This window comes from Podarcis pityusensis, assembly GCF_964106645.2.
Source record: "Podarcis pityusensis genome assembly, chromosome: 7".
Taxonomy (NCBI): domain Eukaryota; kingdom Metazoa; phylum Chordata; class Lepidosauria; order Squamata; family Lacertidae; genus Podarcis; species Podarcis pityusensis.
Genome location: NC_138031.1, coordinates 40,581,884 through 40,606,501, shown reverse-complemented (window position 1 = coordinate 40,606,501; position 24,618 = coordinate 40,581,884). Strand labels below are relative to the sequence as shown.

The 24,618-nt window shown below is 41.0% G+C and overlaps 1 protein-coding gene across 3 annotated transcripts in view; it reads left to right on the top strand.

The window, feature by feature from the left end:
• Positions 1–24,618, top strand: part of SNTG1 (syntrophin gamma 1) — a 241,028-nt gene that overhangs the window by 62,218 nt on the left and 154,192 nt on the right. For 2 of the 3 annotated variants that reach the window (XM_081014050.1, XM_081014051.1), the window contains exon 3: positions 23,357–23,489. The exons of the other annotated variant lie outside the window; for it this stretch is intronic. The gene's annotated coding sequence lies outside the window, so the exon portion shown is untranslated. The remainder of the gene's footprint in view (positions 1–23,356; positions 23,490–24,618) is intronic. 3 annotated transcript variants of the gene reach the window in all.

Below are 24,618 nucleotides of genomic sequence, written 5' to 3'. Positions count from 1 at the left end.
AAGAATGCATAGGGGGTGCTAGCAGATGGTAGCTGTTTAAGAAACAATGACCACAAAATCCTTTGTAAATATAATTTTTGCAGATGTTTCTCAGAGTGTGGCAGTTGTTCCTGTTTGCAGACTTCAGACAAATTTGTGCCTGAATCAAGGATCTGTCCCTTCCCCCCAATAAATCTATGTTTCTAGTATACATGAAAATGTATCCTGCCAAGAGCTTGATATGTTTCATTGTAGACAATTAAGATTACAAATAGTCAGCGGTGTCATTAGGCACACACAAACAGCTGTGTTAGACATCCCTTGCAGGGGTGATGCTTCAGTAACAGCAGATGGAATGGCTTTTCATTTATTTCAGTTTTCCTTTCCCTTCCCACTGACAGGCATATTATATACAGGGTGGTGCTGTAAGATAGACATCGGTGGAAGAAACACCACGGAGATGGAAGTGGGCCAAAGCAGTGGTTGAATTCTGCATAGTATACTCAAGTGTGGCAGTTTAAAGTCTATCAGATTTATTGCAGCATAAGCTTCTATGGCTACAGGCAGAAGTTGCATCCTGTAAAAAGGATGGAAATTCTGACTTTAAAGTTCTGTAAGACTGTGGTGTTTTTTTCTCTGCAGCAGATTAACATGACTATTCAGTGTTACATGGGTGTTGCACAGAACATGAATGACTATTCTAGGCCTGAGATTGTTTAAGGAGCTGTCTTGCTTTCAAGGTGGTAAGACATGGAAGCTGCATACTTCTGGGGCTGTCCCACAGCCCAGAATTTTACTTGGTTAGACAGCCCTTGTTAAGTTCCCTTTGTCTGATCATGTAACAGTCTGTTATAGGCTGCTTACACACTGTATCTTTAAAGCACATTACAGTGGTACCTCAGGTTACATACGCTTCAGGTTACAGACTCCGCTAACCCAGAAATAGTGCTTCAGGATGAGAACAGAAATCGTGCTCCGGCGGCGCGGTGGCAGCAGGAGGCCCCATTAGCTAAAGTGGTGCTTCAGGTTAAGAACAGTTTCAGGTTAAGTACGGACCTCCAGAACGAATTAAGTACTTAACCCGAGGTACCACTGTATTCCCCTCAAAGAATTCTGAAAACTGTAGTTTGTTATGGGTGTCGTAAGCATTGAAACTCTGTGAGGGGCAAACTACAGTGCCCAGAATTCTTTGAGGAAAGAATGTGCTTTGAATATGTCCTTAGCTTTGAATGTGCTTTGAATATGTCCTTTTCTGCTCATGAGTCAGAAAAAGCAGAAGCCTAGATTCAGATGCAAATATAGTGGCACCTTGGTTTACAAAAACCTCGGGTTACAAACACTTCGGGTTAGGGACTCCACTAACCCGGAAGTAGTACCTCGGGTTAAGAACTTTACCTCAGGATGAGAACAGAAATCGCGTGGCGGCAGCGTGGGGGCAGCGGGAGGCCCCATTAGCTAAAGTGGTACCTCAGGTTAAGAATGGTTTCAGGTTAAGACCGGACCTCCAGAATGAATTAAGTTCATAACCAGAGGTACCACTGTAATGGTTTAGCTCCGGGTAGTGCAGCTGAGGGATCCTGGAAGTCTGAGGTGGAATCTACACACATATAAAAAACACTGTGAAAATGCTTTTAAAAAGATGTTTTGAAAAATACATTGAATTTGGCATAGCTCACCATTGTCATCTCATGTCACATTTGTATATTGCACTTTACAACACATTTAAAACATTTTATTTGCAGCTGTATAGCTGAGTCCTGAAGGAGCAAAGTGGCCATGATTTCTGCGTTGAGTACCTGCATGCTTTATGCTTTGCATTACATGTGAAATGGGTCTGTGTCTAATCAATGGTTTGTTTGTTGCAATCTTGCCTGATCCAGCTATCACAGTTCTGTCCTGAGCGCTGACCACAGTGAGAGTTATACTGCAAATTGATTTCAGTGGTTCATTCAAAGTAAGATCAAGGTCTGAACCAGCATCTTTGTGTGTATGCTATGCTTATCCATCAGACTCCAAATGGGATCTCTAGCTTGGGAATCTAAGAGGAGGAATTCTTAATAGCCTGGTTCACCTGCCTCTTGGTCTAATAAACTATGGTTGTTAGAAGTAGAAATCAGCTATGAATTTAAGCACTTCCTCACTCCCTTACACTGAATTTCTGAAGAGACTTCCTAGTTTACTAAGCCACAGTTTCTTGTGAAGTCTCAACCAGAAAACTAGTTTGAGTCTCCTCTACAACCCGTAATTAGGAGCTAAAATTTTGCCCTAGTTAATAGGAAGCTCTTAATCCATAGTATCCCTCTTTGGATGCCAAAGTAAACCAGTTTAACAAACTAGGTTATTCTTTATACAGCTTGAGCACATGAAAGGAGGAAGGAAGGGGAGGAAGGTGCACTTTAGTGCTTGCTGCAGATTTCCAGGCCAGAAGTTCATAGTTTTCTGGGTGGTGAATCACCTTTACCAGGCCAAAGAACATTATGGCTCATGGTAGTACAATCAGAATGTTAAGAGTGGAAACATTTCTAGTTATATGTGAGTTACAATGCACCTCAAATTCTTAATAATAATAATAATAATAATAGCAATTGTATTTGTGGAGATAGTGGAAAGAATTCCCTTTATTAAATGTCTCTGTGTGCTTGAATATGTTAAGATAAGCTCAACATAGTTTTCATGAAGAATTTGAGTGCTTTATAATTGAGAAATCTTAAACTGTATTGATTATGCAGAAATTTGTTATTTTAGATTTATTTTGCTGCTATCCAGGCTTCAAGATTTTTGTATCAAGGATTAAAGACAATGTTTTTAACATAGCCTTTCCATAATACTGTGAAAAGGGTATTTAAAGGGGGGAAGGTTCACCACGTGCACAGTTTAATGCTCTATGGAAAAAGTTATACACACTGGGCCATTGTAAATATGCTATTAGTGAATGTATTGCTAAATTGAATTTCGGCATGCTTTCCCGTTGAAAAGCCATCTTAAAGTACTTTGAGTATTTACTTTCTGCCATATCTTGGACCACACTTAAACAATTATTTAATTACTCCATTTGTAGCTCACTTACTTTCTATGGATCTATTGTATGGTTTACAATAAGGAAAATCCAAATTCAAAGAAATACATAGACATAGATATACAATAAGCACAATTTCAGATTATTTTACACCGAGACAAATCAGGACAGAAGTCCCCTGACCAGCCCTGTCAGTGAAAACCCTGCAGAAGGATTTCTGCATGTGTGATGGGTCTTTTCTCCTCTCCTTCCATGTCTCCTGCACCCCTGGAATTGGCTCTGGCAGGCTTGGGAGAACCCCTAGAACAGCACATGGAGGGAAGAAAGGATGGAACACCTGAAAGAGCACAATGAACATTCCACCCACTCTATCCATATCCATATCCATTATTCAAATTACAAAAAACCAAACCTTTCAGCCTAGCATCTTCACTCAAGCTTCAAAATGCTGGGAAATTAGTTGTGAAAGAACCACACAAGTAATAGATTCATTATTTAGACCAAACTAAGGCCTGGGGCTGGTTTCAGTCTCTTAAATCCGGCTCACGGACCCTGCCACCTGCTTGGTCAGTCCCTGTGTGCTGCGGATGTCTTGTCGCATGGGGACTGACTTCCACGACGCTGGCGCGGCTTCTGGGAAGGTGGTGATGCTGGTGCAGCTTCAGTTTGGCTGCAGGAGCAGCTGGAAGGGCAAGCTGCACCCCACCTGCCTAGTGCTCCACGTGCACGGCCTGCTCACCAACCTGGCCTCGTATGACGGGCCACAGCACGTGGTGCACACCACCTGGGAGCTCTGCGGGGGTGGACTGATGGAGTTGCTACTGCTCGTCAACAACAGTGGTGAGCGGTTGGTGCTAAGATGCTCTCCTGAGCACGTGCAGAGTGTGTTCCTCCTCCAGGTCCGGAGGCAGCTGTGGGACCAGCTTGCAGGGTATTTATATTTTTCAAAATATAGTCCAGCCCCCACAAAGTCTGAGGGACAATGGACCGGCCCCCTGATGAAAAAGTTTGCTGATCCCTGATTTAGACAATATGAATGTGATATAGAACCAGTGGCATTGAACAACCCCACACCATGAAAAATAACAAACATCAACCCTAGTAAGTAATTACAGCAAATGAGCAGAGACAGATGTGGAAATAGACATAAGACAAATATTGTCACCCCAGCATGATGATCCCAAAGGTCACTGTGAGCTCAGTCCTTATAGCTGAGAGCTACAGGTGGAGCACCCCTGTACTCCTGCTTTTCAGCATGAGTTAGGCTGAAATAAATACTGGTGTGGGAGGGAGTGGAAGGAGACAGATGCTCATGTAGCAGATCCAGCTGAACACATTTCCTTCCCCTTCTGCCCCTCCCTGCCCTCCAGACAACATGAGGTACTTGGGGTCAGTTTAGATCTGCAAGCAACTTCATAATGTTCAGGAGCAGATTGGAGATGCTGAACCATGTTCTTTTTCCTATCTTCCCAGAAGAATCTTAAAAGGTTTAATACTCTAGTCTGCCTCTCACAAGGATATAAGTCATTTTGGTCTGTAAGGATTTTGGTACATCTATTTTCTTCTCCAGCAGAGGTTCTTTTGCACAACTAATTTTTCAGATGGTTCCAGCTTGAGGGGCACAGCTTGCTAAAGGAGTAAGTGGGACCAAATATCCCCAAAACAGTTCAGAATTTATATATTGTTCTTCTTCTGCTGCTGTCTTTGTCTTTAAAATTTAGAAAGCTTAAAAAAATGGAATGTGCAGTTGTATCTCCTTATGGATAATAATCCAATGTCTACTTAATATAGAAGAAGAGACTAGTGGCAGTGCTTTTGAAATGGAAATGAGAGAACTCATATACACCAAGGAAATGAAATGGGGAAGAATTTAAACCAGGCTTCCCCATCCTGGTGCCCTTCTGATGTTTTGGACTTCAAAACATCTGGAGCTGGAAATATTATGTGGGGCTAATGAGAGTTGTAATTCAAAAAGTCTGGAAGGCAGCAGGTAACAAATGGTTAATATATACAAAGGAAACCATAAAGTCAGAAAACAGTAATGGTGGGTGATTTTAATTAACCCATTTTGAGTGAGTTCAAATTTCCTCACATCAAGCTGTTCTCTTGCAAGGAAGCCCGAAACAAAAATATCTTGATTTTCTTTTAAGTACAGATTAAGATGTAGTTCAAGTGGTAATTGTGCAGGAACCACTTGGTAGCAGTAGCCCAGAATAATTTTAAGTAATCATGGTTACTGAAGGAATACATCTGTCATAAAGCCACTTTCAAGCAGGGAGGGAAGTCGACCACATGCCCAGTTTATATAGTTAATGTTGAGCCATTTCTCTCTGATTTGTACTCCATCGCTCACCAACACTGCATCCCAACTTTTCAATTTGCCATTTGTGAGCCAAGGGAGAGTAGATATTTATTCCAGTATTCTCCCCTTCTCCAGCATTTTATTTTCCCCAGCTGTGGAATAAGGCTGGAAAAGAATTAGAATGCAATAAAGGGAGCAGATTAGAGTTCACACGCTCCACTTTCTTTTGTTTTCCACTGTAGTGACAGCAGCTGGCCAAAGGTGAAGCATAAGCCATTGCTACTAGCAGGGGGAATTAAGTATTGGCGGAGTTGCATGAAGGTTAGGAAGGATTTGAGATGTAACTAACCAAAGATATGAAAACCAATTAGGATTAAAGGAAAGAACGAAGCACTTTTGAATCAGAAACTCTTCCAGAGGGTTGATTATGCAACTGGGATATAAAAAGATCATTCATGAATGATGCATGTATTATAGCAGATGGTTGTTTACATGGCTGGATCATTTGGGTTGATTCCACAGCCAAGAAGTATTGCCCATGTGGGGGCCCTTAGATTTTGTTGGACTCCATCTCCCATCAGCCCTAGCCAGCATACCCAATGATCAGGGAAGATGAGAGTTGTAGTGTCTGGAAGGCATCACCCTGACCACGCCAAAAAATGGTAAACCAAACAGCACTGAGAATACTGTTTGGACCTAGTGGTGCTTAGATCTCAAGTAAGGTTTCTGGGAAAGATCATGTCTGATACAATGCAGAGCCACCTCCATTCGGTGTAGAAATACTGGACTAGGTGGACCAGTGGGGAGGCTGGGGAGGCAGGAAAGGCACCAATACTGGGACAAAAAAGAAAATCCCACCTAAGAGCACTGAATTAGTGCACTTACAGCCGGGGTAGGGAGTCTGTGTCCTGCCAAGTGTTGCTGGATTTGCCATCATCCCTGACCATCATCCATACTGGCTGATGGGAGTCCAACAACATCTGGAGGGACACAGATATCCTGCCCCTGACATAGAGTCTTCCTTTCCTGGTTCCTAGATAGGCCAGTAATTTTGCTCCATATAAAGCAGATGCCTAGGTCCAAATGTTGCTTTTGCAACATTTTCTATAAACAACCTGCTGTCCCGCTTTGCAAATTTAGACTTTGGGGGCGTACACCCATCATTAGCCTTTGTTTGACACAAGCAGGCGCAACCGTACTTGTAATACTTTTGAATATGGTACCAGGAATTGAAATGTTAGAGTTATTTCACCATGCTGTATGGTTGGGATGACACTTTGGTCAGGCATGGACCAATCTTTCATTATCCATTTTTTAATATATATGCACACTATGTCTTCTGAAATTCCCAAACACATTGATAGGCAGTAAAATACCTGGAAACATATTTAGGTGAAAAATGTAATACTAAAACAAAATAAAACAACTAGGAAGTTTATGCAACTATAATCTATAAATACTAGGAGAAACAAATGAATACTATATCTGATCACCTGCATTGAACACCCTTCTCAGTATTGCTTTGGAAATTTCATGTCAATTTCTGAGGTTCAGAACAGAAAAATCTATCAGTTGCAATCTCGGTCATGCAGAATAGTCCATTATGGAACTGAAGAGCCTTAAAGGAGACATTGTAGAGTAGTTTAAAGCCAACAGAACTATAGGGAGTTGACCTACTGATGGTACTCCCTGTGCAGAGCTAGCTCTGTAAACTTGAACAGGTTGTAAATCTGCTTCCCTGGCTGACACATGGCATGTTCTAGGGAAGGGGTTGAACTCAAGAGCAAGTTTTGTATTCTTTATCAACTTGCAATGTTGTTTAGGGTAAACACTATTTCAGGTATAGGCAAACTTGATCCTCCAGATATTTTGGGACTACAATTCCCATCATCCCTGACCACTGGTCCTGTTAGCTAGGGATCATGGGAGTTGTAGTCCCAAAACATCTGGAGGGCCGAGTTTGCCTATGTCTGCATTATTTCATACTTGAAAACCATATGCATTGTGATAAGGATGGATGGATAATAAGTTCAACAGGTCTGAATCATTCAAGACTTCCACAATTACACACAGAGATATTTCACTGCAGAATAGTAATGTGTGATGTGTTTTCTTAGAGTCCTTTGTTCTATAGTAGCCCATTCTCAGCTGGTAAGAGGATACTGATTCATTTTTAATACACAGTAGGCATCCATACTACTGTGGTGTGATGTGAAATTTGGCAAGCACAAGCATAACAATGAGATTGTTTAGTAAGTTGGCATTATGCAAAAGCAGTGCCTGCTATGAAACTGCCGTATTTTCCATGCATAGATTATTACAGATATCACTTTAATATGTTTAAAAAGCATGATCATTATATAAATACTGAGTAGTAGGGCTTTGGAGTTCAATTCAGATGCCACTAAAGCAAGGGTAAGGTAGCTGAACTATGATCTAGTGTCATGTCTGAATTGGCAAGCCATGGTTTGTGAAACAAAAGTACAAACTATAGTTTAAAGTGGGTTTGCTAGCCACAGTTTGAGCTAGCTGTGGTTTGATGTCATATTTGAATCGTGAAACCGTAGTTATAGCTATTGCTCAACCTCTAGGGCTTGCAGTGCTAGGAAGATGAAAAATAAAAGCAAACAAATAACTCTAAACCAAGGTTTGCCTGTACATCTAGAAGCTCAAACTGTGCTTTGAATTCTGGATGGTGCACAAAGCAATCCTGTGAGTTGTTTTCATCCATGCAGAAAAAAGCAAAAGTTATCAGACCGAGTTATGGATGAGTTTACATTGGATTGTGAATATAAGATGAACAGTATCTCACTAACAAGGATAGTATTTAAAATGTGTTGCAGTTGAGAGAAATTGGGTATGGACTGTAGCAGTGTGGGAGAGAGCCTTCTTGGTATCAGGATGAGCAATGAAGCTTGTATGGAGGAGGACTACACGTGCAGTTCAGTATTTGTGTAGGCCTTCTTTGCACTACTGCGGAATGTGCAGGCACGAAGGTGATACGGTCCACAAGTTTGTGTGACTAGTGAGTGTGATCCCGCTACCTTTCTGACATATTCACTGGGGTGTGTGTGAGAGTGGACAGAGCTGAAATGATATATTGATCAGGACAAAGGTGATACCCTTAGTATCATTCCTTCTGTTAATCTGCTGTTGGCAGCAAGCTGTAAGAGTGCGTTTTGTTCTAGACTTATTTCTCTTAGGCTGTTTTCTTCCCATTTGGCAAACTTCTGCATTCTGGCAGGAGTCAGACCCCCTCAAAAACACTATGAATTATTGTTTCTTTGCCATAATTTCACAGAAATTGTTGCCCAGACAATGGGTAAGATGTTTTTATGCATTTCACCTTTCTGGCCTCTCCTTTCTCTCTTACGAGAATCCCACTGCTCTGCTTTGACTGTGGTTTTGTGTTACATCAGCATTAGTGGTAACCACAGTTAATGCTAATGAAGTTCCCTCTTTACTGTGGAAGCAGCATCAAATCCTGCCCCAATATCTTGGTTGAGAAGGAATCCTGCTGTGACCAATTTTGTGTAAACCCCATTGAATACTTTCAGAGAGTGGCAGGATATAAACTCAAGATATTGCCCAGTAGTAATATTCTTAAGTCCCATCTGCACAACACATTTAAAGCATATTTATATTACTTTAAACAGTCATGGCTTCATGTAAAGAATCCTGGAAACTTTAATTTGCTAAGGGTGCCAAGAGTTGTCAGGGCACCCCATTCCTGTCACAGAGCTGCAATTCCCAGAGTTCCCTGTGATGAAGGATTGGCTGATAAACCACTCTGAGATTAGCTGTCTGAGGGGAATTAGGGTTTCCTAGTCGTTCTCAGCACCCTTAACAGTTCCTAAGATTCCTTGGATGAAACCATTACTACTTAAAATGGCATGATACTGCTTTAAATGTGTAGTGCAGGTGGGGCCTTAGTTTTAGCTCTCTGGTTGTTAAAGCTGATATAGTACATATATTTTATGCAACAGATGTTGCTTGTCAGCCCTATGGCTTGTAGTGGATACTCTGTATAACCACAGGATGAAGTTAAACCCACTGATTTGGATGGCTTTAAAGGGGGGTTTGATCAATTCATGGAGCTTAAGGCTATCAGTGGTTGCTAGTCATGAAGATTGTATTACCTCTAGTATCAGAGGCAGTGTGCCTTTGGTGGGAAACATGAGTAAGGAGAATTCTGTTGTTGCATTCCAGCCCTCCTGGTGGGCTTCTGCCACTCTGTAAACATGCTGCTGGGCCTTGGTCTGATGCAGCAGAACTCTGGTTTGTTTGGTTTGGTTTGGTTTGTTTTATTTAATTTTTTTATCAAAATGGGTTTCATGCCTGATTGTAGTAAAACTTCTATGTAGTTTATATGGTATAACATTCTTAACATACTCAGGAGAGTATGTGTCTATCTTCTGTTTCCACAGTGTCCTGACATACCTGTGTTTACTGAAAGAGATCTGAAGAACAAGCAGCACACACTCATCTGACCTTAGGAAAACATCAAGCGCCAGCTATTTAAATTAACTGTTTGGAAGGGTTTACCCATGTGTCTAATAGCACTGCTGAACTGTTTATCAGTTTCTGAAATTCTGGTAAAAACACCACAACCCATTGCTGCATGTCTCCTGCGGGGTGTGTGCGTGCACTGTGCAATAGGTTTTTCTTACTTTAGAAAATAACTTTGCAACAGTCCCCAAGGGTGTACAGCAACTGGCATCTAATAAACTCCTTGTAACATTTTCTCTCCGCAAAACAAAATGCTAGGAATAAAAGGTTTTGAAAATCCTTTGGTGCTTATTTTAGTGTCTTTTGCCAGTGTGTGTCAGAATTACAAACAATACAAATAAAATATGCATTTGAGGGGTAGCCAGCATGGTGCCCCCGAAAGTCTTTGGACTTCAGCTCCCAACAGGCATAGCAAATGGCCGGGGATGATGAGAGTTGCAGTCCAGCAGTATCTGGAGGGCAGCAAGTTGGCTTTCCCTGAATGTAATCAGACTTGAATACATCACTGAAATGGTAAATGCTTGCCTGAGAGTAAAGTCTATTGAACTCAGTGGATCTTATTTCTGAATAAGCATGCATGGGATTGCACTATAACAGTAGTAGATTGTCAGTAAGACTGTACAGTATATTACAACATAGTGGACTTTGTTTTCCTTTTCCTACCAATAGTACATTGTCATCCCTCAGAACCAGTGAATTGTGCCAGAAAAACTTCTTTCCTGCCCTTTCCGTACAGTTTTTCCCTAGTCCTCACGCTATCCCTTTCCTTCCAACTGTTAGAATATTTGTGAATATTATGAGATCACAATAACTTCCACTAAGCATCTGGATGCTACTCAGTTTTTGACTGTGATTTCCCAAGAACTAAGATATTGTTGCACTAAACCTTTTCTAAGAGTAGTTTCATAAGGAGCTAAAATGATTATTGTTATAATAATAAAGACACCTTGCCATTCTTGGTCAGCATCTGCCCACCGAGGCTCTGGGAAAGTTAGAGTGGGGGAAACTCTCCCACATGACAACTGACCACTTCATCAGCCTCAGCTGGTCGTGGGGGATGTCAGGTCCGCGGTCAATCCATTTAAACCAACTGTGCTTGGAAACAGCAGCTCATTCAGTCATTGGATGTCCCACCTACCCTTGGCCCTGCCTGAAAGTAAGCAAGCAGTGCATAAGCAAGACCTTGCCATGGAACTAATCTGTCACCATACTCAGGGCCAGGGAGGAATTTGCCTGAAGACTAGGGCCGCCTCACCCTTATTGCTGTTCCAGGACAGTCCACTCTGCTCTATCAATAAATTCACCATCTTGCCCAGTAGCTTGAAGTGTGGATAGGTGGACCTCCAGTTGCTGTACCTTCTCTTCCAGCAAGCCAACAAACTTGCACTTGCTGTAGGTGTAGTTTTGCACATTTTCAGGCAGGAAGGCAAAACATGGTACAGGTGTTGCAGGCCACTGCAGCAGCTCCCTCACCATCTCTTGGTCCTATGTACACTGTGAGACAGCACTCTGGACACTTCCCCCCTCCCAAAAATAAACCCCACCAACACGCCCTTGCAAATGCCCCTGTTTACAAGTCCTGGTCATAAGCTCCCAGAGGTTGTAATCAGCGGAGCACACCTTCACCTCTTTTAGGGTGCCAGAAACCACCAGTTCCTGCAGTGAGACACTTGCCACTCCCAAGCCCGCCTCACCAGTCTCCTCTAGCTAACCATAATAAGCCATGACAGGGAAGGATTGAGAGAGCAACTGATCAGTCAAACTGCTGAGTTACAGGACTTGCCTGAGGTCAAGAAAGCACTTCCACTGTTGGATCCTGGCCATGGTATGGTAAAGCATTGTTTAACATTGTTTCAATGGTTTCCTTGGAGGTTTACCATTCAAAAGAAAGAAACAAGAAAAGACAAGATCAAGAATTTGTCTTGACAGATGTCCCTGAATGGGGGAAACTGTCCACCCCACCCCCTGTTCAAATGTAATAGCCCTACTCTTGACCACTGAAATATTTGGATCTAGTTCCTGCTTTTATGTTTTGATCATCTTTGGTTTCCTGAAGAAATTTAGATAAGATTACTCTGATAGTAAATACTAACTTGACCTTTGTCAATATTTCAAAGGCAGAAGAGCACATTTGAAAAGTCATGCTTGTAGCCCTCTAAGACAGCAGTTCTATGAACACTTATATAACAGAACGTCCCAGTGAAATCAGTGGGGCTTTACTTTTGAGGAAACTTGCGTAGGATCTGGCTGCAAGCGATTTAACAGGAGGCAGGATTATTGTAATGTACATTTCAAGATTCACCAGCATGCATCTTTCCACACACATTTTCCTTTTGTGTAGTGGTTCTGTTTCCATCACTAAACTTTAGGCATGGGTTATTTTTAAGTCATACCTAAGAGAAGCCATGGCAACCATGGTCAGAATAACCTGAAGTGCATTTTGATGCCACATGCCAATGCACATGTCTGCCAAGGACATATTTTATTTTGTACATTCTATCTACCTTTTTATTTTTATGCTCATGCTTAATTTGGAAAAACAATACTTTTCTCTCCCTTTTTTTACACATTCTTTTTCTATTTTATTATTATTTTTAATTGGGCTGGATTCAACTATCTGGTACCAGTAGCAGAAGCCCCCACAAAATACTTCTGCTAGCTCAATGCAGCTTTCCTCATCCTCCTGCAGCCCCCCCCCCCAATATTTTGGCTGGGGTGCATATGTCAGAAGATCCCCAGAACAGCACACAGGCAAGCAGAAATGCTTGTGCTGTTTTTTAAAAATTTTTTTGATGTTTTATTATGTTTATATATATGCTGTAAGCCACCTAAAGTGGCTGGGGAAACTTAGCCAAATGGGTGGGATATAAATAATAAAATTATCAAAATTATTATTATTAGCACTGCTAGGCTGTAGTCCTAGCACAGTTATCTGGGAGTCAGCCCTATTCAATTTATTAGGATTTGCTTCTGAGTAGACTTAGTTGAGATTGCACTGTTACTTATTACTTGAAATGAAAACAGTGATGAAATGAAATGAGTTGAGAAATCTGCCAGTGTGAGCAAATTTGCAACATAGAAATGTATTTCAAATGTGTTTTATATGATGATTTTGAAACTGGGAGCTGACAAACTGGTAAGTTTTTGGATGTATCACCTTTAGTCATAGATTTTAAATGGAGAATTCATTCTCAACACCTTTGTGAGATGTGGGTTGAAAGTGAGCTGGAAAACAGTGACTTGCCCAGTGCTACCCTTCAAGTGTGTTGCCTTCAAGCCTAATCTTCTTTCATGTGTGCCATGCTGACACCAGCAAAGTTACCCTTGTTAGCCCATTTCTTATGCCACCATGCAGTCATGAAAAGGAGTTGGGAATATTAAACCAGGGCCACAGCTGAAATTCCCATCATTTTTCTTGGAGTCTAGCAATACTTCAAAAGCCACAGGCTCCCCATCCTCTATCAATGCATAAAGCTGCTGGATGCATCAGAATTGCCGCTTTGCAAATACAGTGGAACCTCAAGTTGCGGACGTAATTTGTGACGTAGGCACGTCCACAACTTGCAGCATTCGTAACCTGCAGCGCCACGTCTGCCCACACTTGTGACTCGATTTGGTGCTTCTGCGCATGCGCGAGTGGCGAAACCCAGAAGTAACCCTTTCCGGTACTTCCGGGTTTCCTGCAGTCTGCAACCTGAAAACACATAACCCAAAGCTTTTGTAATCTGAGGTACCACTGTAGCTTGAGCTCCAAAACAACAGGAAACCCACGGCAAATGGTAATCTTACAATTTGCAGTGAAGGGGACATAGGCTTTATACAAGGTGATAGGAGCCCAACTTTAGCTCCTCGGTGGAACAAGTTTCAGCTCCCTCCTAACTCTCCTCTGGATGATTCCACCAACCCATTCACCAACCCATTCATAGGGGTTACATATATGTGCTCAACTGGCCATGCTCTTAACTTAGATTGCAAAGACTGACCTGGGACTGAGGCATATTGAACTCTGTGGAACTTAACTTCTCAGTCAAAACTCACAGGTTTGAACTGTTAGCTATTACTTCTCAGGGCTGCTTTTTGTGGTTATCATATTTCCACTTTCTTCTTTCTGATCAGCATTTGACGACTTTTGTGAAATCTGCTTTTAAGTCTATTTTCCCCATCTCATTCTTGTTGTGGTTATTGATCTATTCAGTCTTCCTTATCACTCCTTGTGTGTCCTTGGGTTTTGATTCTCTGCTCTTGCTTCTTTCACAGCAGCTCTTTCTTCTCCTCCTTCTGATGATTTTGCCCCTCCTCCACAGCCTGTTCATCCCTCACTTTCCCACCTTCATACTCTCCAACAGTCTATGTTAGAGAAACAGAGCAACCTTCACAAAAAACTTGCTGCCGGCATGACTTTATGCACTGTAAATTCACGCTTGTTTCATTTCTGGGCTCTTTCATATGCAAAACAGGCTTATCTTTCATGGGTTTTTTACTTCATCTAATCCTTGGGGTATTTTTTTATTCTAATTCCCATTCCCATTTTTTCCAATTTCTGCTTCTCCTATTCAGTCTTCCTTTCTCCTCATGAATTTGCCTTCTTGGTAAGATAGAATCTATCAGTAATACAATTATGACTCCCTTATCACCTTCTGTTCCTTTATTTTGTCTCTTATGCTCCCTCTGGCTTAATTTTCTTCATTTTACTATGTTATCTTTGGAGATTTAATACCTCCTCCACCATTTAAACCTATTTGCCTCCCCCCCTTACCTCCTACCTTTCTTCCTCTTCCTCTGCTCTTTATTTTTTCCTCATTTACTTTATAGATTCCTTTTTCTTCCAGTCTCTATTCCTCCCATATTTTTTTGCAAACATTATGCTACCACTGTTGTTGACCTTGTTGATCAATATGGGTAATACCGGGTCTCTGAAGGGTTCCACAACTGCATTCCCTGACAAAGGAACAGCAGTCCTCTAGTTGTCTGGAACTGCTACAGCATGGTGCCCCAAGCCCTGTCACTTGTCCAGAAGGTTGGTTAATGATATCAAAAGCTGCTGACAGGTCCAGGAGAATAAATTGTGTCACCCATCCCCCCCCCCCCCCGCAGCCAGGATGGATGCAAACAATTTTATCCTCAAGGAACCTAGCAAAAGTATCACAGCAGGCTACGGAGTGAGCAAAACTTACACTCAGGTTAGTACTAGAATGCAGCAGCAGCAGCAACAACAACAACCACCCAGCTGGAAAACTGAGGATGAAAGAGAAATAAACATTTTTAATTTCTTTAACCACCATGCAATAGGTCTTCAAACAGAGTCTAAAGAGTCAGATTTGTCAGATTTCTTGAGAATTCTTCTGCTTGTGCTAAATCGTCATCCATTCAGACTCAGGTCACCACTGAATCATCGTGACACCTGAGTGTTAGAAATGTGACATCATCTAGAAGCTATGGTTGTGAGTTGAGGACCCGCCACCCGCATAGGATTATAATAAGAGACAAAGACACATTATTTTAGGTTAATGGGCAAAATTAGGCCACAACTTTTATTGGTTACAGCATGTGAGTAGTATTGGCTTAGGCATTGGATGAAACAGCAATACATGACTCCACCCCGCTCAGCAGGGAGTCATATCAGGATTAGCAGGAACCTGACTGGGAAGTGAGCGCTGCCATGGCTGTTTAAATGCGGCTAGCCCCACCCACCAGCCAGCCCTATTGGTCAGCTGGAAGGCTTGGCCATGGCAGCAGAGGCAATCAGGAGCAGGGAGCTGAATACGCCTCCCTGCCGCTGTGGGAAGCTGCTCCCGCTCACAACCCCTCCCCTCTGGGAGGAGGAGAGGCCCTCCCAACTCCCTGTTATAGGAATAGATCAAGTCTTCACTAGGATGGTCAGACCATTTTTTGTGTGTGTGGCACAATCAATAAATGAATACAATTTGGCAAAAAAAGAAGTTATTTTCATCGTTCCTTCTTATTGCTCACAATTGCCAATAACCATAGTTGGTGGTACAATGCTTGCTTACTGGTTCCTCTTGCTGTTGTGGGATTCTTCTTTTGGTTTCTTTAATTTTTTCTCATGTTTCATATTATTAACAACAAACAAACAAACAAACAAACAAACAAAGATTAAAAAGAGAAAAGGATAGCCAGACCAACTGAATTCATAAACTCATGGGACCCACTGTTTTTGTTGATCAGCAGCATCTCAGTTTCAAGTACCCAAACTATAAATGTGCCTTACTTCATCTGCCTAGTTTGTTTGGGAACTTGTTACAATTTGCTTAGACCATTATATACTGTAAAAGGGGAGTAGCTATAATGCACAGTAGCTCTTGCGTGAATAAAGGTAAAGGTAAAGGTACCCCTGCCCGTACAAGCCAGTCGTGACCGACTCTAGGGTTGCGTGCTCATCTCACTCAAGAGGCCGGGAGCCAGTGCCGTCCGAAGACACTTCCGGGTCACGTGGCCAGCGTGACGAAGCTGCAACTGGCGAGCCAGCGCAGCACACGGAAACACCGTTTACCTTCCCGCTATAAAGCGGTACTTATTTATCTACTTGCACTTAGGGGTGCTTTCGAACTGCTAGGTGGGCAGGAGCTGGGACCAAACGATGGGAGTTCACCCCGCCGCGGGGATTCGAACTGCAGACCTTAAGATCAGCAAGTCCTAGGCACTGAGGTTTTACCCACAGTGCCACCCGCGTTGCGTGAATACAAAGTTAAAATTGTCTGTAGCTGTTTTTAAGAAGGAAGAAACCTTTTGGCAAGAGCAGTTACTTTGAATACACTGTCAAACGGTACCGCCAACCCAGTTCAACCAGAAGTAAATCCCACTATGCTCAATAGGACTTAATCCCAAGTAATTGTGCAAAGGGTTGCAGCCTAAGGGTTTGTTTTTTAAATGATTTTTTTTTAGTTCAATGGAGTTGCTTTTTCAGGAGTATGGTGAAATCTTTAAAACACACAGACCATTATTTAGAAAGATAGAGAGACCTTTGTCATCAGCTGAAACCAAATATTTGTGGTCTTGTAATGAAAATAATGAAATATGATATTTAAAATCTGTTTATTTGAAGACTGAAACATAGCCTTATATATTATTCATTTTTCAAAAATCTCTTCCAGCAGTCAAGCGGCTTAGCATTATATAGATTGCTTGAGCTTGACTTTTACAATAACCTAGAGGTGAGGATGGAGGAAAAACCTGACTGAGTTCTCATTTGAAGGAGAACCTACTTAATCCACACTTTGCATTATGCAAATCAAAACACAAACACCCCTTCAAAATTTGCATTTCTCTGAATTTTGCAGTGCAATTCTCCAATCAAGTATTGTGTACAAAAGTGCATATACTAGAGTGATGTCAACATAATGAATATATTAGTGAAAAGGACAATAAAATGTATTATATTAGGAGAAACTGCTTTGCAAAAATGTGTGTATAAGAGTCCTGTATTTTTGCAGGGTAGAAATATTATAAAACTCACAGTTGCCAAGGTAATAAGGGAGAAGAGAAATTTGTAGCAGAGACTCAGTAGTTCAGTTCCTGCAACCACTGGTTCTCCTGTGTGTGGGGGTTAAGAATGTCCAATTTTTGCAAGAAATATTTGCAAGAAACAATACAGTTCCATTGTTAGTTGTAACGTATAGTTCTATTGTTAGCGGTGTTTTTGGAGACTTGCATGCCTTGGTATTAGGCTCCCTGTGGAATTTGACATAATAGGAGAATGTTTTGAGTGTATAAACCAATTAATCTAGCACATTGTTACTTCTATTAATATTATAGCAGATCTGGTTGATGGTCTTTTAAAATGTTGAATAATTTTAAATCGACATTACTCCAGCCTTACACTCAGCACTCATCCTGTCTGACTGGTCCTTGATTATCTCCAGTGCAATGAGGTTTGAAAAATCTTCTTAGCTAATTCCTACAACCAATGTCAAATTGTATTATAATGCTTCTGCTCATTCATTTATTCACCAGGTTCCACTATTGTTCCTACTACTGAGATAGATCACTTGTTGTCATCTAGTCCTTTGTATGCTTTACACCCAAAACATTCACTACCTCATATATGGATTTTTACTCCCCCCTTTGGGATGGTCATGGCAGTGATTGCTTGGACTAGTAAGGACTGAAGATGGCTTTGTTATTAAACCAAGCTTGAATGTGCCACAAGACCCAGTGTAGAGGAATGGCATTCTGGACTTTTCTAGGTTCTTTAAAGAATCTGGGTAAGCCTACTCCCCCTCTAACAATTTCCCCAAGCCACTTACTCTTGTAGAATCTGCTGTCAAAATCTGCCCCCCAATTGGATTCACCTCAACATACAGTGCTACCTCGGGTTACAGATGCTTCAGGTTACAGACTCTGCTAACCCAGAAATAGTACCTCGGGTTAAGAACTTTGCTTCAGGATGAGAACAGAAATCGTGCACTGGCTGCGTGGCCGCAGCAGGAGGCCCCATTAGCTAAAGTGGTACCTCAGTTTAAGAACAGTTTCAGGTTAAGAACAGACCTCCAGAATGAATTAAGTTCTTAACCTAAGGTACCACTGTACTAGGGACGCGGGTGGTGCTGTGGGTTAAACCACAGAGCCTAGGACTTGCTGATCAGAAGGTCGGTGGTTTGAATCCCCACGATGGGGTGAGCTCCCGTTGCGCGGTCCGTGCTCCTGCTAACCTAGCAGTTTGAAAGCATGTCAAAGTGCAAGTAGATAAATAGGTACCGCTCCGGCGGGAAGGTAAACGGCGTTTCTGTGTGCTACTCTGGTTCGCCAGACGTGGCTTAGTCATGCTGGCCACATGACCTGGAAGCTGTACGCTGGCTCCCTCGGCCAATAAAGCGAGATGAGCGCTGCAACCCTAGAGTTGGTCACGACTGGACCTAATGGTCAGGGGTCTCTTTACCTTTTTACCACTGTACTATTATCAAAGCAATTCATGCCCTTGATGGATAACACAATAAACATTTGTTGTATCAAGTAGTAAAAGGGATTTAAGGTGCCTACAGAGTTGGCAGTGCGTGACAATCATAAGAAAGCACAAACAGTGAAAATGACACATGCATCTTTAACAACATCCAAGCAAAAGATCATTTGTGTAAAAATTGATTGTGTCCTTGAATGTCATGATTTTATTTTAATCATGTCTGAACTTGGAACGTGGATTAAATAATGAGATTGGGTTTAGAGATCTGTGAGCCATTTTGCTAGACTTGTTATCTTTTTTTTCTTTTTTACTTGATCATACTGTAGTACACATTGGCAAGGTTTCTGAGTTTTGCATTTTTATTTTTGGTTTCCTATTCTGTGTTTGGCAGATTGTTTTGCCACTAAAATAGTTTCTAAAGGCAAAAATCACACTGGAATTAATTGTGATTGTCTACATAAAAAATGCAATGAAAGAGTATACCCATTTTAACATTAGGTAGTCAATCTGGGTTTCTGTTGCAGAAAATGACAAGTCTCTGCCTGAAGGCTTGCAGTTTTTAATAGATAATATACATGGAGGAATGATGGAAAGACTATGCAGTTTCATAAGAATGGACTCTCAAAATAACAAATAAATGGAAATGCTTATTGGCATTTTAAAAATAAATCAGATAAATACTTGTTGAGTAGAAAAGGAAGCAAATAAAAGTCTTAAGGGAAGGAACAGAAGTGTGATGGATAGCAGGGGATAGATAATTCAAGGCATGAGGAGAAGCAAGTGAAAATGGACAAAAATAAGTATTGGGAAGTGAACGTCTGTACATGCCTGCTTGTGTAAGTCCCACTGAACTCAGTGGGGCTTTCTTTTGAGTAGAAATGCATAGGATTGTGCTCTGAATTTGTGATTTTATTCAAAGCATCCATTGGGGCTAGGGATGCTACCTTCATTTGGCCAGGCCACTCCATATTTGCATCACCTATACAATCCCCACCAACGTAGAGCTTTCTCCCTTGCAAGATTTAGCGTAATGCCATCCGCGATCCTGCAAAGGTATTGTCCTTGTGGTATAAAACAGGTCAAAATCATTGTCCATGTTTTATTCTACTGCCCCTTTTATGTAAAAATCCATGATGAATATTTGAATACCATGCTGAAAGAAAGCTTAAATTGCTCAGACTTCTCTGGGGTTTCCTCTCTACTGCAGGCATGACATCACAGAGAAAGTAGCAAATTTATGAGAGATGCCATGAAACTATGTCGCTAGAAGTTGCTGACATTGTAGATTTGCCTTGTTCTGGTGTATGCAATGTTTTTTCTCTGTTTTTCAGCTGTGTTCATATTGTACAGTGGTACACTGGTTCTCTAATGGTTTGGCTCCCAAACAAATCAGCTCCCGAATGCTGCATACCCAGAAATAAGTGTCCCGGATTGCGAACATTTTTTGGAAGCCCAATGTCCGACCCAGCTTCTGTGGCTTCCGATTGAGTACAGGAAGCTCCTGCAGCCAATGGGAAGCCACGCCTTGGTTTTCAAACGGTTTTGGGAGTCAAACGGACACTCAGAATGGATTAAGTTTGAAAACCAAGGTACCACTGTATTGTCTACAAACAATAAAACTGATTGATTGATTAATTGATTGATTGATGTTGCTACAAGACTCAAGAGGCACTTTTTAACATTATGCCTTTATTAGTTTTATCTTAAAGGATCTTTTTTTATGAACAGACTCCACTTTTACGCTTTAACTTATATACTCTTTTATTCTCTGTATGCCAATAAAGAAGACTGATTGATTATACTTGTAGTAAATAGTAAAGCACTTCATCTGGGTGTAGTGTTGCAGTCTCAAACGTGCCCATGACCTTTGACAGTTACAACTGACCAGGACTCCAATGGGAATGCAATACTTTGTGCATACTGTGACCTCATATGCCCTGCTTCGACATGCAGCCTGAACAATGTGATAATGTAATCTCTTCTGATGATTGACACAGAGTATTGAAACAAATGGTCTAATAATTGCACCGGAAGCAGACAGGAGACCCAGCCATGATTGGTTTCTTATATCTACAATTTCTATTCTGGACTCCAGTTCCTCCTGTTGTCATGTCTCCCTGTGATTATGATCTGGCACATTGCTTGATCATGTCCTCATCCTTTATCACTATGCCAAAGCTGCATTTTGAATGAGTTGATTTCTACATGGTTGAGGTAAAAAAAAATTTATCCAATCACATGGCTGGGAATCATTGAATAGGACCCAACTGTGGAACTGGTCCCTGCTAGGATGGGAAATGCCCATTCAGTGGGAAAGACCCACACAATTGAGTCACTTACGTGTTATCTCCCATCAGTGCTGGAGCTGTGTATTGGAAAGGAGTTCTCCTATGGTTAAGCTAACATTTAAGAAGCCTCTAAGTGAAGAGTACTTAGATTCTTGTATTCAATAATAAGAATGAATGTATAAGGAAGAAAAAAGGTTGATCTGAATTTTCAGGGTTTTTTTAAATTTTAAACAACCTATTTTAACTGGTACAGGGAGAGGAGCAAAAGGGATTTCAATAAGTGATGTAAAGGAGGGGAGAGGAAGGAAGGTTTCCTCTTGCCATGAAAAAGGGAAAGCAGAAACCAAAAGCAACAAAGAACAATATCTGGGTGAAAGTCAAAGCATAAAAACTACAAAGCATACAGCAAATGAGAGGATTGATGGGATTATTGAAAGAAGCTCAAGGCACTCCAGAAATGTGGTGTAAATGGAGCAAAAGGAGATAATGAACATCAAATAGCTAAGCACAGAACATCTTTCTTAAAGGCTTTTGGGGGCCAGTTGGTGTTAGAGGATTGATAGGCCCTTTTGGAGCTACATGTGGGAAATCGCCAAGGATTGAAGCTGCTATATTATACTATAAAGTAGGGAATGCAAGTAGTTCTTCTTCTTTTGGCGTGGGAAAGTAAATAAAGGCTGGATTTTAATAAAATATTATTTTGACTTTTTGGATTGGTTTTGTTCATTTGCAAATTTCCTCAGGCTAAGCAACAAAATATGGATAATATATTGGCATGTGTACAAAGGCGACACAGGATTGCTGGAAAACACTACAAAGCAGTGCTGAAATAATAAAATTGTGCTTATCTAAACCAGTGCATAAATGATACATGAAGCCATGATGCACAATATAGACAGACTGCAATATGTGGTCCGTCTTTAAATTTTCCAACATTGTGTTACACAAGCAAAAATAAGTATTGAATAAACCACGCTGGCATTTCTTCATATATCCCTAACATTCCAAAAACATCCCAGTTGTTCTTAAATAAATTACTAGAACTTCACGCCAAATTTTCTAATAAGAATTTTAGTTACTGCAAAGTTGTCCTACTACAGATGATACTAGAATGAAGGATAGCTGGAGATGGTACAAGGCCAAAGTGAAAACAAGTCATGTTTGCCTGTCATTATGAGAGGCTTTATTTTGCTACCCTTCGGGCCAATTCACACATGGATATGCTTCCCTTTATTACACAGGGTTGCAATTCAGAGACTCCACTGTGCTCTTTACAAGGAGGCATTCTAGCTTCCCCCTTCAAGAGGTAGGCTTCACACTCTCCAAAATTACCCCTGGAGGCAAGGCTGAAGGTGCAAATGGCTGTTGTCTGAAGAAATTGCTGCCCATTTCTTGATGCATAAGTGGAGTTGGTTTCTATTACCACATAGCAGTGTGGTTAGATCTCACCCACAGTACACAGTGCCATGCTGTTGAAAACATAACTTTTCACCATTGAAAAGTGTTGTGCTTGAGGTGATTCCTAGTGATAATGAAATCTCGGTTTGTAGCTTCAAGGAGGTTTCCTCTTCCATATTTTAATTATGAAACGTATCAAGAATGCCTTAATGGCTGCTGAAGTCTAGGCGGCAATGTTAAGTGTTCATACAAAGGGAAACGAATGCAGTAAAATCAGTGCAGTAGAAACTGGATTCTAAAAGAACTATTTAAAACCAGAGAAATGAACTTCATGTGCTAATAGCTGTCTTGGCCTTCAGTGCCAGATGATGAACTTCAACTCCCAGCTCTGTTTTTGTCAAAGCCTTTAATGTGTAAATCAGATCAGTACATAGGGAAGGCACAGGTGAAAAGGTGCAGGAGGTGCAGAGGTATAATAGACACCTGACTAAGCACAAGCTAAGACATTGATCCAACAATCAATGCACTCCCTGCACATTTTCTTTTTGAAGAGTGGAGCGGTCCCATTCCTCCTCAGGCTCTCACCATCCTCTCCATGGCATCTCCACGAGACTTGTGACACTAGCACTTTTATGATTATTTTCAAGGCACTTTAGAACCATTTCTTGGAAGAATTTTTTAAGAGCTCCTTTTTGTTTGTTGATGCTTGCTTCTTATAATGGCAATTCAGATACACTGGAAAATTTCTAGTATTGAAAGAGAATATGTGATGGAAAAAATACGTGTAGCTATTATTTAGTTGCAAAGCAGAATACTATATATGTCCCATATACTGTCTGCCAATTCCCCTGCTTTTCCTGCAGTCTTTGTTCTAGGATGCATGCCTCTGATTAAGCACACTAGAACTCTTTCAGGCTCTGACTTTACTATCTTCCTTCTGTTCACAGTGGCAATTAAAGTCGGTCGTGACATTTTGGGTATCGGCAAGGGCAGCCTTAGTTTCCGGGACTGGAAGTAGAGTCTTGTCAATGTCACTACTGGCCCTTGGAACTCTCTTCTCTTCGTCCAAGGAAGTATTTAGTGAGTTATATTGATTTTTCTCCTAATGTCTACTGATTTAATTGGTGTTTATCCTGCCTCATTTTCATGTTGTTGTTGTTATTTTTTTAAAAAATGCATCTTATTGCTGTTTTATTGTTTTATACTTTTTTTTTTACTTGTGCATTGAGCATTATTTAGTCAAAAGACAAGGTTGATATTTAATCAATAAATTATAACAAAATGCTCAGTCACAATTTGGTATAGGCATTCATTTGTCACTAGAGATGTGAAAGAAGCAGTGTTGGGGTTTTAATGAACTTGTACAGATTCAGAGGGAGATCAACCCCTTGTGGATTTTTAGCTGGCATATTTTGGGGATTTGCCTGGTATCTTTCATCACCATGTTGCTCTTTAGGCCAAACTGTAACTACAACAATTTTTTAAAAAGAAAATCAATACTTATTTGCTTGAATTCTTCTTTGCTGTCTTTATGCCTTTTCTTTTATGGATGCCAGTTGGATTCTTGGAAATATCACTGGCCTCAAGCTGTTGCAGTCTTGAATCATCGATAGAACTGTGGAGAGTCTTGGGAGAATGTGTATATGTGTGTGGCTCTGTGTGCATGAGCACTGCAACAACAATGCGAAGCTTATGGTGTGGCCTTTGGAATTCATTTAATTTTAAGAAGCCTTAGGGAGATAACTGCTTCCTGAATAAGCTCCAGCAGGTACCATTAAGTTCTGAGCAATTGTGCTAACCAGCCAGTCAAGATTCACAGTTTATTCCCACTCCCACACAATTAATCCTGAAATAAAGACTTGCACTGAAAGAAAGAGCAGGAAATCTGAAATAAAATCTAAATTAAACACTGATAAAGATGAATGAGTGGTATGTGTAATCCCTAGTTGATAACAACCCAGAAGCAGTATTCCATGGAAATTGTCCAAGTGATACAATGCTGTACAGAAATAAAATAAAGAATAGGAACAATTATTCTACTCCTTCTCCCTTCACAATTTTTTTTACACAAATAACAGGATCACAGAATTTTTGAATTACAAGGGATCCCAAAGGTCATCTAGTCCAACCCCTGCAATGCAGGAATCTCAGCTAAAGTATCCATGACAGATGGCCATCCAACCTCTGCTTGAAAACCTGTAATGAAAGA